This window comes from Primulina eburnea, chromosome 10 (genome assembly GCF_022965805.1).
Source record: "Primulina eburnea isolate SZY01 chromosome 10, ASM2296580v1, whole genome shotgun sequence".
Lineage (NCBI taxonomy): Eukaryota > Viridiplantae > Streptophyta > Magnoliopsida > Lamiales > Gesneriaceae > Primulina > Primulina eburnea.
In genome coordinates, this window is record NC_133110.1 from 20000546 (window position 1) to 20014076 (window position 13531).

The window sequence follows — 13531 nt, forward strand, 5'->3', positions numbered from 1 at the left end:
TTATTTTTGGTCCAGAAGTACCATATCTAAGTGCTGTTGGTGCCCTTATGTATCTTGAAAATTGTACAAGACCTGATATATCTTTTTCTGTAAATTTATTGGCAATATTTAGCTCATATCCAACAAAGAGACACTGGAATAGAATTAAATATATATTTCGTTATCTACGAAGAACGACAAACTTGGGACTTTTGTACTGATATTGGGTATTTTTATTTGATCCACGCAAGATACGTTCCCAAACCAGATAAGTATTTACTCGTGGAGGCACTGCTGCAATTTCTCGACATTCATATAAACAAGCACTCGTAACAACTTCATCAAAACGCGCCGAGATTATTGCAATACATGAAGCAAGTCGTGAATGTGTGCGGCTAAAATCAATGACCGAACATATCTAAATCCCATGTGGATTATCATTAGACAAGAAGCTTGTGACACTATATGAAGATAATGTTGCATGTGTTACTCAAATGAAAGAAGGATACATAAAAAAGGTGAAACCCCGATTTTTCTCCGGAGATAAGAATTTTGATGATAAGCCTAATATTGGGATAAATAAACCAAGATCTAAGATTTGATAAGATATTGATACCAGATAAAGATCTAAGATTTGATATGATATTGATACCTGGATAAAGATCAAACAAGAGGATAATATGATCCCTAAATTTCGAAATCTTGGAGTATTTAATTAGGATTTTCGAAATTATTGAGATATGAAAAATTATGCGCGATAAAAAAAAACAGGCATGGGAAAATTTAAGACTTTGCCTACCAGAATTTTAGGGAAAATCAAGAGTATTATTTTTAGGATAATTAGACACAAAATTCAAAATTTTGCACGCTTGGATAGGAGAATATTTCGAAAATATATCCAAGTAATGAATGTATAGATTTCGAAATTATCCAGTACTTGGATAAGATATGATAATTATTCTAGATTTAAAGTTTGATTCAAAGTTCAAACGCGGGGATAATACACCATGAAGATAGCAGCCAACCCCTATAATAAGACTGTCATGCCATTCAAAATTCACAACTCCACATTTTCTAAATTTTCTCTCTAGTTCTCCCTAGAAATTGTCGATATTGTAACTTACCGTACTTTTACACTATTTAAAATTTGCGGAAAAATAAAAATTTTCTTGGATATGAAATAAATCTTCAAATTTCGGTTTAAAATAAACTGTTATCCAAATTATTTGCAATAAAAAGATCACAAATACAGTTTGCCAATAATACTTGATCAAACAACGTGAAGAAATCTCATAACAGTCAGAGTATTAAAATCATCATGCATAAAATCTCAAAACATTGGCGGTTCTTGGGTTTAGCCTTCTGCGCAGACCGAGCCGGCTCATTGGTCCCCACCCCTCCTCTCCTTATACTCATCCTCACCTGCATCGATCAAGTGTAGTGAGTATAAAGACTCAACATGTATAAACTGGAGCTAACAAATAATACGTAATAAAACCACATGCATCTTTAAAGTAGAGCATACATACTAGAAACTTGAACTTAATAACATAAGATAAACATGCCATCATCACAAAACTTTTCATAAACATAATTAAATCATACATACTTGAACATGCCTAACTTCAACATTTTGCGTAGAGATATGTTTAAAGAAAGTGACCCATACGTAAATGTGCCTGATAAGACTAAACCATAGTACTGGACTGGCAGGGAAAATCTACTACCACATACATGAGATCCTCGGTCATGCTTTTACCGGGTGGATTGGTCCCTGGTCATGCTTTACCGCTTTACAATCCTGATATAAACTCGGTCATGCTTTACCGGGGTCGAGAGGTCCTCGGCCCTGTTCAAGGACTTCCAAACCTGTTCATAATTGATCACAATTTGTTGGAAACTTATTTTCGGTGGTTTGAAAAACCAAGAGTTAATTTATTGGACTAACTGATCATGAACTGACAGTTTTCTAACTGAAGATTAATGCGTAGGTTATTAGAGGCAACTGAATCCAGCCGAACTAAATTTACAGAGTCAACTGACTAATCAGTTGGAAACTGATCAGTTGATATATTCAATTGAGAGCTTACCAAGCATCTTCATATAAGCTGATCTCTCAGCTGTACACATCATCAGTTGAAAAGGATATTCAACCGACAACAGTACAAAGCAGACTGCAACTCGTAGTGGAACGCCGCATTTCAGAGTTTACAGTGTATGAATGTCAGAAGAATATTGACGTGAAAATCAACGGATATAAAGATTCAAATAATATTTAATGTTACCATTGAAGAGAAGCCTATAAATAGGTGAGAAGAGCAGTTGAGAAAAAACTCTTGAACAACCAAGTGATCTATCTATTCTCAAGCTTGCCGTTACCCTACTAAAATTATAGCTCTCACTCAAAGAATCAAAATCTCACTTTTATACGATTTATTTGTAGCATTTGAGGTTACCTTTTGATCTTACTAGCACAAACCATTGTATTATTTATTTGATCTTAACTAGATCAGTTGTGCTAAGTCCAGTCGAGAACTGTGAGAAATATAGTAAACTAGGAGTTTCAGTTTTGGCAGTGTTAAGTCCAAACTGAAGTGGGTCTCTACAAGTTTTGTATTGATCAAAGTCTTTTAGTTCATATCATATCCTTGTGATAGAAGGGGTGACGTAAGAGTTGTTCAATCTCCGAACATCCATAAATCTTCGTGTTATTACTTCAGTAATTTATTCTATCTTTCAGTCAGTTTAATTTCTGGAACTGTATTTAGTTAAACTGATTGTTATCGACTGACAAGATTCCTAGTATTAGTTTGCACAGAACTGACACTTCATTCGAAAAGATTATAAAAATCGTGTGTGTTTATTCAACCCCCCTTGTAAACTTATTTCAACCTTTCAACCGATCCTATCAAGTGGTATCAGAGCAGTGAAATCTTGTCTCATAATATTCTTATTTACAAACCGATCAACATGTATTTATTCAAAAAAATACCTATGTTTTCCAGAGAAGATTTTGACGACTGGAAAATCAAAATGCAAGCTCATTTAGCTGCACAAGATGACGACATGTTGTATGTCATCATTATTGGCCCCATGAAGATTCTAAAAGCAAACAATGCAGTTGCCATTACTGACAGGACATCTCGTCGCATAGAGAAGCCCAGAGAAGAATGGATGATCGAGCAAAACTTGCACTGTGAATTCCCCAATAAAATATGATTTTGTATGCTCAAAAAGTGATCGCAAGTGCACGATGTCAAGTAATAATATAGTGTATGTGAATACGAGTATCGTTCCACTGAGGACTGTATTTAACAATTATTATTTTTGTTATTAAACTCTAGCGACGAAAGGTGATTGATTGTGTCATACTACTCAAATGCAAGAAAATTAAATAAACAAATGCAAAGATTAAATGACGAAATGTGATCGCTAAATCGATTGATTGAATTTCAAATGATAAAGGAATTTGCTGGGAATTCTGGTTCACCTACCCCTTATTAATTAATTAATTCGCTCGATTGTGTTCTACGCTTCCGACAGGATTTCCTATTCAATTGAACACACTCTCTCGAGCTATGTCAAACTAATTCACTCAATGAAGTAATTAAATGTCTTTAATTATTTATCAAGAATGAATCGCATTTCGATTAATGAAATCCCCTAGTTTTCGACCCTAAGGACTATGACTATCGGCACGTATCCAATTTCATATATCTATGCAAATTGTAGATCCGCGAATTATACTACTCGATCCTATCACTAGTTATTCTCTCGAACTCACTCGTGATATAAAATGGTCGTTAAAGTTAGCTACGCTCAACGACACAATGAAAATCGTAGAATAATCAAGACTAAATCACAAACCGACATATAAATTAATCAACTAAAAGTTCGGGGTAGGATCCCCTTTAATCCCAACAAATATTTAAAGTTAGCTACTAGAATTCATAGTTAAAATAAGCAAAACAATGTTTAAACAGAGTAAATTAAACTAGAAATACTAGGCGTGACGGAATCTGCGAAGAACGATGCCCGGAAACCGTTGAATCTTCAATCCAAGTGCCAAAGCTCTCCCAAAATCCTTTGTGCTCTCTAAAAATCTGTCTGAATCACTCTCAAGTCGGCCAAGAAGACTTTCCATCTCATTCCCCTCTCAAAATAAGGTAAGGAATCGCACACCATAATTTCCAAAAATAGGCGGCGCTCGGGCGGTAGAAAAGTACCGCTCGAGCGCCACACTCTCTGTAATTCTCCTTGGCTGGTGCGACATTCGCGCTCGGGCGGTAGAAAACTACCGCTCGAGCGCCGACCCTTCTGTCGAAAATCCTTTGGGGCTTTCATCTCGCGCTCGGGCGGTATAATATTACCGCCCGAGCGCCAATCCTTCTATAATTTCACTCGGAATTTCTCTTTTCGCGCTCGGGCGGTATAATATTACCGCCCGAGCGCCAATCATTCTGCCCTTGTTGTCTTGACTTGGCACTTGGCTCCGATTTTTGGTTTTTCCGGTCATTTTTCCTGCGAATTCATCACACACAAGTGAGACATAATCGAAAACAATTAATTACTAAAAAATAAACAAAAAGTAAATGAAATTCATGCATGCACAATGTAAACACAATTAAAACTAATGCAATAAACACGTAAAAACACCCCCTATCAACCCCCTCATACTAACCTTTTGCTCGCCCTCGAGCAAAATAGGTTAAAGCACGAGATTCTAAACAAACATAACGAAAATAAAAAAACTCAAACAAAAACTAACCAACTCAATTAAATGTCGACGGTGAGTTGACACGTCTATGCTCATGCCTCAGTTTACTTTCCCACTACCGATCATCATCAAGTCAAGTCGCAAACGAATACTCCTTCTTATCTACACATGAATATCGACACTAATTTGAACGTGTGTGTGTGTCATGATGGGTCTAGTCATTCGTACGTCAAATAGATCAATCATCAAATCATGCGTGTCACTCAATCAACACTTCAATACAAGTTTCACTAGCATGCATCCCCGTGTCCATTTATCACTAGCCATAAATTGAACTTCATTCAACTTTTAAGTGCAAATAAGGGTGTCGAAAAGAAGGAAAATAGGCTCAAGTGGCTAAAAGTTGGGAGTACACCGATCATTTTCATTGTGCAATCGTCACGACTTATCGTCTGACTTTCCTCATCTCCTTACATCTCCAAATTTTAGCCTAGGAATAGAATTTCATTCCTTTTATTTCGGCTCCCCCTCACCTTACATCTCCAACTTTTTCTCTTTTTTTTTTCTTTCTTTCATTTTTTTGAATGCACAATTTTCACACGTGTACTCCCTAGGCTAAGAATATGATATGACTTTGGATTACAGCCGGTTGGGAGTATGATCTTTTAATTGGTGCATTGGAACGGAGGTAAATGTAAAGTTCACGGCAAATCAAATTTTTTTTTTTCAAGGTCCCTCATAGCGACTTATTTTCACGGGGTTGTATGCTAAATCAACCCACAAATGGTGCCTTTCAAGTTAACCACATAGAATTCTCAAATTTCACCATTATTCCTACAAAAGTCTAGCCCCCACACATATGTGCTCAAAAAGTTCAAAATTTGTACCATAATTCATGCTTTAACAATCACGAGTATCATCTACGAAGTGACCCAATCAATAAACTATCAATTCACCATCATCATTGGCTCATAAACATGTCTTCTCACCATAACCGACACCAAACAAACGAAATGCAACGAAACTAAACCAATTAACTAGACAAACAAAACAAACAACCCAATTAACTAGACAAACTAAACAAACTACCCACAACTACCCACCCCCTCATACTTGAGTTGTGCAATGCCCTCATAGCACAAAATGAAAAACACAATGAAACACAACCAAACTCATGAATGCAAATGCAAGATGGAATATGCAAAAATAAAAAGAAAGGGGAAACAGTGAACTCCCCTGATCAAGGCTCCTCCTCGTCATGTTCCGGCGGTTGCACTCCGGCGCCCCCCTGCGGATAACAGTCGTATTGGAACTGGAATGGGGGAGGAGGTAGCGGAGACGGCGGCACGGTCCCTGGTTCAGTGCCTCCTTGCACAAGTAGCGAGCGCATCATGGAGTCAATGTGCGATAGATGGTCGGAGACATATGAGTTGAATTGACCCTGATACGTTTGGAAAGCGAGATTCTCAGCCATCATATCCGTTTGAGTTCTCCGGCGGGGTGGTGGTGGACGGGGACGTGCAGCGGCGGTGCTAGAACCACCTACATCTTCCTCGGGAGAGGGGAAGTCGATTTGGCGCTTGGCATTCTTCCTTTTCCAGTCGTCGATACAAATTGGCTTCATAGGCTGAATCCATTCCTCGTCGTCCCGGAATAGAACTCCCGCACGGGCACACAACTCGGATATAATCGTCGGGAAGAACAGACCGACGTGACTGTTGCGAGCACACAACATGATTTGAGAGTTGATCAGTGTGCCCACATTCACGTCGTAGTCGTGAGTTAACGCAAAAAGGAGAACCGCTCGTTCCTTTTGGACCTCGCTCTTATGCGAGACCGGCATCATCCGTCGGGCCACAAATAAGTACCACATGGCAACGTCAGCGGTCAAGAATTTTTCGTCGAAGCAGCTCGGCGGTCCGCCCAATGGTTTCCACATAGCACCCGCACCCGGATGGCATAGCGCTGTGATAATCAAATCGTAGTTCGGGTCAGCAGTTAACGCCTCAAAATGAGAATTGTCGACCTCCGGCGTTTCCAAAAGTGCATTGATAGTTGCCGAGTCACACGGGACATGAATACCCCGAACATACACCGTCCCATTTCTCCCCTCCAAAGCATTTGCGTAAAATTCACGCACCACCGAAACTACCGCAGCCTTAGGATGATTGGAAAAAGTTTCCCATCCCCGCCGTTCCAAATCTATCCGAATTCCTACGTGCCTATCTTCAAGTTGTTTTCGGAATCCCCTCTCCACTATCGGATTTCTATGTATCTTAGCATGCTCATACCTAGCCCGAGCTTCTTCACTAACAAAGCGATGCCTATCAAAAGTTGAAGAAGCGGAAGTACCTCTTTGTTTCTTCTTTGGAGCCATAGGAGTGGATGAGAGAGATTGTGGTTGAACCGGAGAAGAGGACGCGTGAAATCCGAAGGAGGAGCGTGCCCACGAAGCGTGAATCTTGTTGGTTGGAGTGATTTCCTGCAAGAAGATGAGAGGAGAGGGAAGGGGGTTAGGGATTGAGAGAAAAATTGGGGGAGGGTTCGTGCAGAATGAAGAAAGAAAAGGGGATCTCGCGTTTAAAAGGCATCGCGCTCGAGCGGTAAAAAATTACCGCTCGAGCGCCGGGGCCTCGGGAAAAAAAAAATTTTAAGGCAAATGTTCGCGCTCGGGCGGTAATTTTTTACCGCCCGAGCGCCAACCTCTCTGGAAGTTGTGCCTCTGCTTCGCGCTCGGGCGGTAAATATTTACCGCCCGGGCGCCGAGTTCTCGGGATAAATCACAAATATTTTTTTTTTTTTATATGAAGAACAAGAAACGAGATGGACAGTAAATACGAATAAAGATGACAATAATTAAAATAGAATTAAATGCAAGATAAGAGAAAAGAATAGTTCTCAATTTATAGTCGAGAGCTTGACTGTCGGTCCGTCTCAGTTCGGATGATCTTGGAACCGTGTGATTCCAAGTTGTGGCTCAACTGTGCCACCCATGTAGTGCTTGAGGCGCTGGGCGTTGACCGTGAACGTCCCGTCCTTCCCATCTTTCAATTCGACAGCTCCCGATGGATAAACTTTCGAGATCACGAATGGACCGGACCATCGCGACTTCAATTTGCCGGGAAATAAGCGCAACCGGGAGTTGTAGAGCAGCACACTTTCACCCTCCTTAAATTCTCTCTCGATGATTCTTTTGTCATGAGCCTTTTTGGTTTTCTCCTTGTACGACAGTGCAAGATCGTAAGCTAAATTCCGGAACTCCTCCAATTGGTCCAATTGGAGCAAACGCTGTTCACCTGCATCAGTAAAATTAAAGTTCAGCGCTTTTGTTGCCCAATATGCCCGATGCTCCAACTCGACAGGTAAATGACATGCTTTACCAAATAACAACCTATACGGTGTAGTGCCTATCGGTGTTTTGAAAGCAGTCCTATACGCCCAAAGAGCATAATCTAATCTCACCGACCAATCCTTCCTATTGACACCTACCACTTTCTCCAAAATTCGCTTAATCTCGCGATTCGACACTTCCACTTGACCACTCGTCTGTGGGTGATAAGGGGTAGAGATTTTATGTGTGACACCATATTTGCTCAAAAGTTTTTCAAAGAGTTTGTTGCAAAAATGAGTGTCACCATCGCTAATGATTGCTCGTGGTGTTCCAAATCGGTTAAAAATGTTTTTCTTTAAAAATTTTAGGACCACTTGAGCATCATTAGTGGCATATGCTTCCGCCTCTACCCACTTAGACACATAATCCACCGCAACCAAAATGTATTTTTTCGTGAACGAAATAGGAAACGGTCCCATAAAGTCTATCCCCCACACATCAAAAACCTCACACTCAATGATATTATTTAAAGGCATTTCGTGACGGTTAGAGATGTTACCTGACCGTTGGCATTTATCACAATGTAGCACATAAGAACGAGCATCTTTAAAGAGAGTTGGCCAATAAAAGCCACATTCGAGTACGTTAGATGCCGTCCTCGTTGGTCCAAAGTGACCACCTACCTCACGGTCATGGCAATGGTTGAGAATTTGATCAAACTCTTCCTCCGCAACACACCGTCTTATCATGGCATCTGCACAAATTTTGAACAAGAAAGGTTCCTCCCAAAAATAATATTTCACGTCCGAAAAGAATTTCTTTCTTTGGTGAAATGTTAGATTTGGAGGAGGTGAGCCTGTAACAAGAAAATTCGCAAAATTTGCATACCATGGACAATTTTTCACCTCAAACAACTGCTCATCCGGAAACCAATCATTAATTGCATCAGTCACACAATCATTACTGATAAATTCTAATCTAGACAAATGATCTGCAACCACATTTTCAACACCCTTCTTATCTTTTATTTCCAAATCAAATTCTTGCAATAATAAAATCCACCGAAGTAAGCGTGGCTTTGCATCTTTCTTTGCAAGTAAATATTTAAGGGCAGAGTGATCAGTAAACACAATTACTTTCGACAAAACAAGATAAGCATGAAACTTCTCAAGTGCAAACACTACTGCAAGTAACTCTTTTTCGGTGGTGGCATAATTCAATTGTGCTTCATCTAGAGTCCTACTTGCATAGTATATGGTGTGAAATACCTTGTTTTGTCTTTGTCCGAGGACAGCACCTACCGCAGTATCGCTAGCATCGCACATGATCTCGAAGGGCAGTTCCCAATCCGGTGCTACCAAGACAGGAGCCGTCACCAAGCGCTCCTTCAAATTCTCGTATGCCTGCAAACAATCAGAATTAAAGTCAAATGGCACATCTTTCATAAGTAAGGAAGATAGAGGTTTGGCAACTTTAGAAAAATCTTTGATAAAACGCCGGTAAAAACCGGCGTGGCCTAGAAAACTTCTAACTCCCTTTATGGACGCCGGAGGTGGTAAGTTCTTAATCACTTCAACTTTCGCCTTGTCCACCTCGATTCCGTCCCCCGAAACCTTGTGCCCTAGGACAATTCCCTCTTGTACCATGAAGTGGCATTTTTCCCAATTAAGCACCAAGTTTGTCTCCTCACATCTCCTCAACACTACCGTCAGATTCTGCAAACAATCATCAAAAGCCGAGCCAAATATCGAGAAATCATCCATAAAAATTTCAAGAAAGTTTCTATCATATCATGGAATATAGCGGTCATGCAACGTTGAAATGTGGCAGGGGCATTACAAAGGCCAAACGGCATGCGGCGAAAAGCAAAAGTGCCGTAAGGACAAGTGAAAGTGGTTTTCTCTTGGTCCTCCGGCGCAATCATAATTTGGTTGTACCCCGAATACCCATCCAAAAAGCAATAGAACTCATGACCCGCTAACCTCTCAAGCATCTGATCAATAAAGGGAAGGGGAAAGTGGTCTTTACGGGTGGCATCATTCAATTTTCTATAATCAATGCACACACGCCATCCCGTAACAGTCCTAGTGGGTATTAATTCATTATTTTCATTTTTGATAACAGTAATCCCACCTTTCTTTGGCACACATTGAACAGGACTTACCCATGCACTATCAGATATAGGATAGATAATACCTGCATCGAGAAGCTTAATTGTTTCAGCTTTCACTACCTCTTGCATCTTAGGATTCAATCTTCGCTGAGGTTGGACAAGAGGTGAGTACTTCTCTTCCATCAAGATCTTGTGCATGCAGACTGACGGATTTATTCCCTTGATATCCGCCACCTTCCACGCAAATGCACCCTTGTGTGCTTTCAATACTTCCAACAGTTTGTCCTCCATCACATCTGTCAAAGCAGCAGAAATAATGACAGGTAAAGTGTTATTCTCACCTAAGTACACGTACTTGAGGTGTGGAGGCAACGGCTTCAGCTCAAGTGTTGGGGGATCCTCGATGCTTGACCTTTGAGGGGTCAAATCTCTTCGTTCTCCTAGGTCCTCTAGTCGCATCCTCATTGGCCTTCTCCATGGTTGGTTGGCATTAAAGTGCGCCACAATTTCGACTCTTTCCTCATCCAATTCCTCTTCTCCCTAATTCAGTGTCGATAGTGGCCTCCAAAGGGTCCCTTAGAGCATCCTGCACATAGTTAGACGCAAGAGAGTCAAAGGCATCAATTCTAAGACAACTATCAGAATGCAGTGTGTGCTTAAGTGCATCAAAAACATCAAAAGTAATCTCTTCGTCGCCCACTCTCAATCGCAACTTCCCATCTTGCACATCAATCAGTGCCTTGCCAGTCGCAAGGAACGGTCTACCCAAAATCAGAGGCATCTCCTCATCCTCCTCCATATCAAGCACCACGAAGTCCGCAGGAAAGATAAACTTGTCCACTTTCACTAGCACATCCTCAATCACTCCGCGGGGGTACTTGACAGACCTGTCCGCCAGTTGTAAAGACATCCTCGTCGGCTTAGGCTCTCCTAATCCGAGTTTCCTGAAAACAGATAAGGGCATCAGATTAATACTTGCACCAAGATCACACAACGCTTTACGAAAAACAACATCACCAATCATGCAAGGGATAGAAAAGCTCCCTGGGTCTTTTAGTTTCGGTGGGATCTTGTTTTGCACCAAGGCAGAGCAACTCTCAGTCAAGTTCACTGTCATGTGATCCTCCAATTTTCGTTTGTTAGCTAAGATGTCCTTCAAGAATTTGGCATAACTAGGCATTTGCATTAAAGCATCGGCAAAAGGAATATTAATGTGCAATTTTTTAAATACCTCTAAAAATTTACCGAATTGTGCATCTAGTTTTGCCTTTTTTAATGCTGCAGGAAAAGGCGGGGGAATAACAATCTTAGGATGTGCCGTGGGTGCGGGTGTAGAGTTAGGTGACTTACCTTTTGACGCCTCAGCCTGCTCATCCGGTACTTGGCGTTTCTCTTTCTCTCTAGGCTCCAAAATCTTTCCGCTCTTCAACTCAATGGCCTTCACTTGCTCTTTTGGATTAGTTTCGGTGTTGCTTGGCAAGGTGCCCGGCTCTCGACTTGCTATCATCTTGGCCAACTGTCCGATTTGATTCTCGAGCCCCTTTATTGAAGCATCTTGGTTTTGGAGTCGAGTTTCCGTGGATGAGATAAACTTAGTCATCATTTGTTCCAAGTTGGACTTTTCTTCTCTAGGAGGATCGGATCTATACATCGGTTGTTTCCCATATTGTTGTCCTCCTTGCGGCCTATTATGACTGTTTTGACCGCCCCATGAGAAGTTGGGATGTTGCCTCCACCCAGGATTATATGTGTTCGAGTAAGGGTCATTCCTTGGGCGGTTTTGGACTCCCACTTGATTCACCGGTGCCTCATCTTGCACATAGAAGGGATTTCCATCTTGACAGTCTTTCACATAGTGTTCCCCTCCACACTTTTCACAGAATATCTCTTGAAGGCGCATCGCCGTGCCACCCACATTCAAGCTATCAAGTTTCCTGTTTAAAGCATCAAGTTGCGCAGTAATAGCAGAAAACTCAGTTACCTGGTGAACTCCTACACTTCTTCGCTGGTTGTTTCTGTCAGATTGGGGATGATAACTGCTAGCAGCCATCTCCTCCAACAACTCATAGCCTTCTTCCGCAGTCTTCCTCAACAGGTTCCCACACGCAGCAGCATCTATCATAGTACGGTTAGGAGTAAGCAAACCGTAATAGAAAGTTTGAACAACTAACCCCAGTGGTAATTCGTGATGTGGGCATCTTCGTAGTAGGTCCTTGAAGCGTTCCCATGCCTCATATAAAGATTCTTGATCGAATTGAGCAAATGTTGTGATGTCTGCCTGCAGCTTCATGGTCTTCGATGGAGGAAAGTATTTGATAAGAAACGCCTTCTCCATGTCCTCCCATGTAGTGATTGAGCCTACAGGTAAACAATTCAACCAAGCTTTAGCTTTATCACGCAAAGAGAAGGGAAATAAACGCAGTCTAACAGCATCATCAGAAACTCCGTTAAATTTAAAAGTATCGCAAATCTCAAGAAAATCCGCGATGTGTGTGTTTGGATCGTCCACAGCAGTTCCTCCAAATTGGACGGTGTTCTGAATCATCTGAATAATGGCTGGTTTGATCTCGAATTGGTTTGCTCGCACAATCGGCCTCACAATGCTGGGGCGTGCACCATCCAAAGAAGGCTGGGCATACTCTAACATGGGAATCCGGCGTGGCATCTCAATTTGTCTCTCGTTTTGGCGCATCGCCTCCTGCTCTTGTTCGTGCCTCTCCATCAGTTCCTTGAGTCTTTGCTGTTGTCTTCGCCTGCGGAAAGTCCTTTCAATTTCAGGGTCACACTCAAGCTCCAAGTCAAGTGACTTTGGCATGCAGCGAAAGAGATATCTGAAATAAGATATGGAGTGTTAGTTCAATAAAAATAAAATACACTAAAGAAAATAACTAAAAATATAATTGTAGATTAACAGTCCCCGGCAACGGCGCCAAAAACTTGATCGAGCAAAACTTGCACTGTGAATTCCCCAATAAAATATGATTTTGTATGCTCAAAAAGTGATCGCAAGTGCACGATGTCAAGTAATAATATAGTGTATGTGAATACGAGTATCGTTCCACTGAGGACTGTATTTAACAATTATTATTTTTGTTATTAAACTCTAGCGACGAAAGGTGATTGATTGTGTCATACTACTCAAATGCAAGAAAATTAAATAAACAAATGCAAAGATTAAATGACGAAATGTGATCGCTAAATCGATTGATTGAATTTCAAATGATAAAGGAATTTGCTGGGAATTCTGGTTCACCTACCCCTTATTAATTAATTAATTCGTTCGATTGTGTTCTACGCTTCCGACAGGATTTCCTATTCAATTGAACACACTCTCTCGAACTATGTCAAACTAATTCACTCAATGAAGTAATTAAATGTCTTTAATTATTTA

The 13531-nt window shown here is 40.8% G+C and overlaps 1 non-coding gene across 1 annotated transcript; it reads left to right on the plus strand.

Annotated features, from left to right (window-relative positions):
- The first annotated feature begins 12320 nt into the window (after nt 1-12320).
- Nucleotides 12321-12426, plus strand: LOC140804095 (small nucleolar RNA R71). The gene has a single exon (XR_012112054.1). It is a non-coding gene; the product is annotated as a small nucleolar RNA R71 (small nucleolar RNA).
- The last annotated feature ends 1105 nt before the right edge of the window (nt 12427-13531 follow it).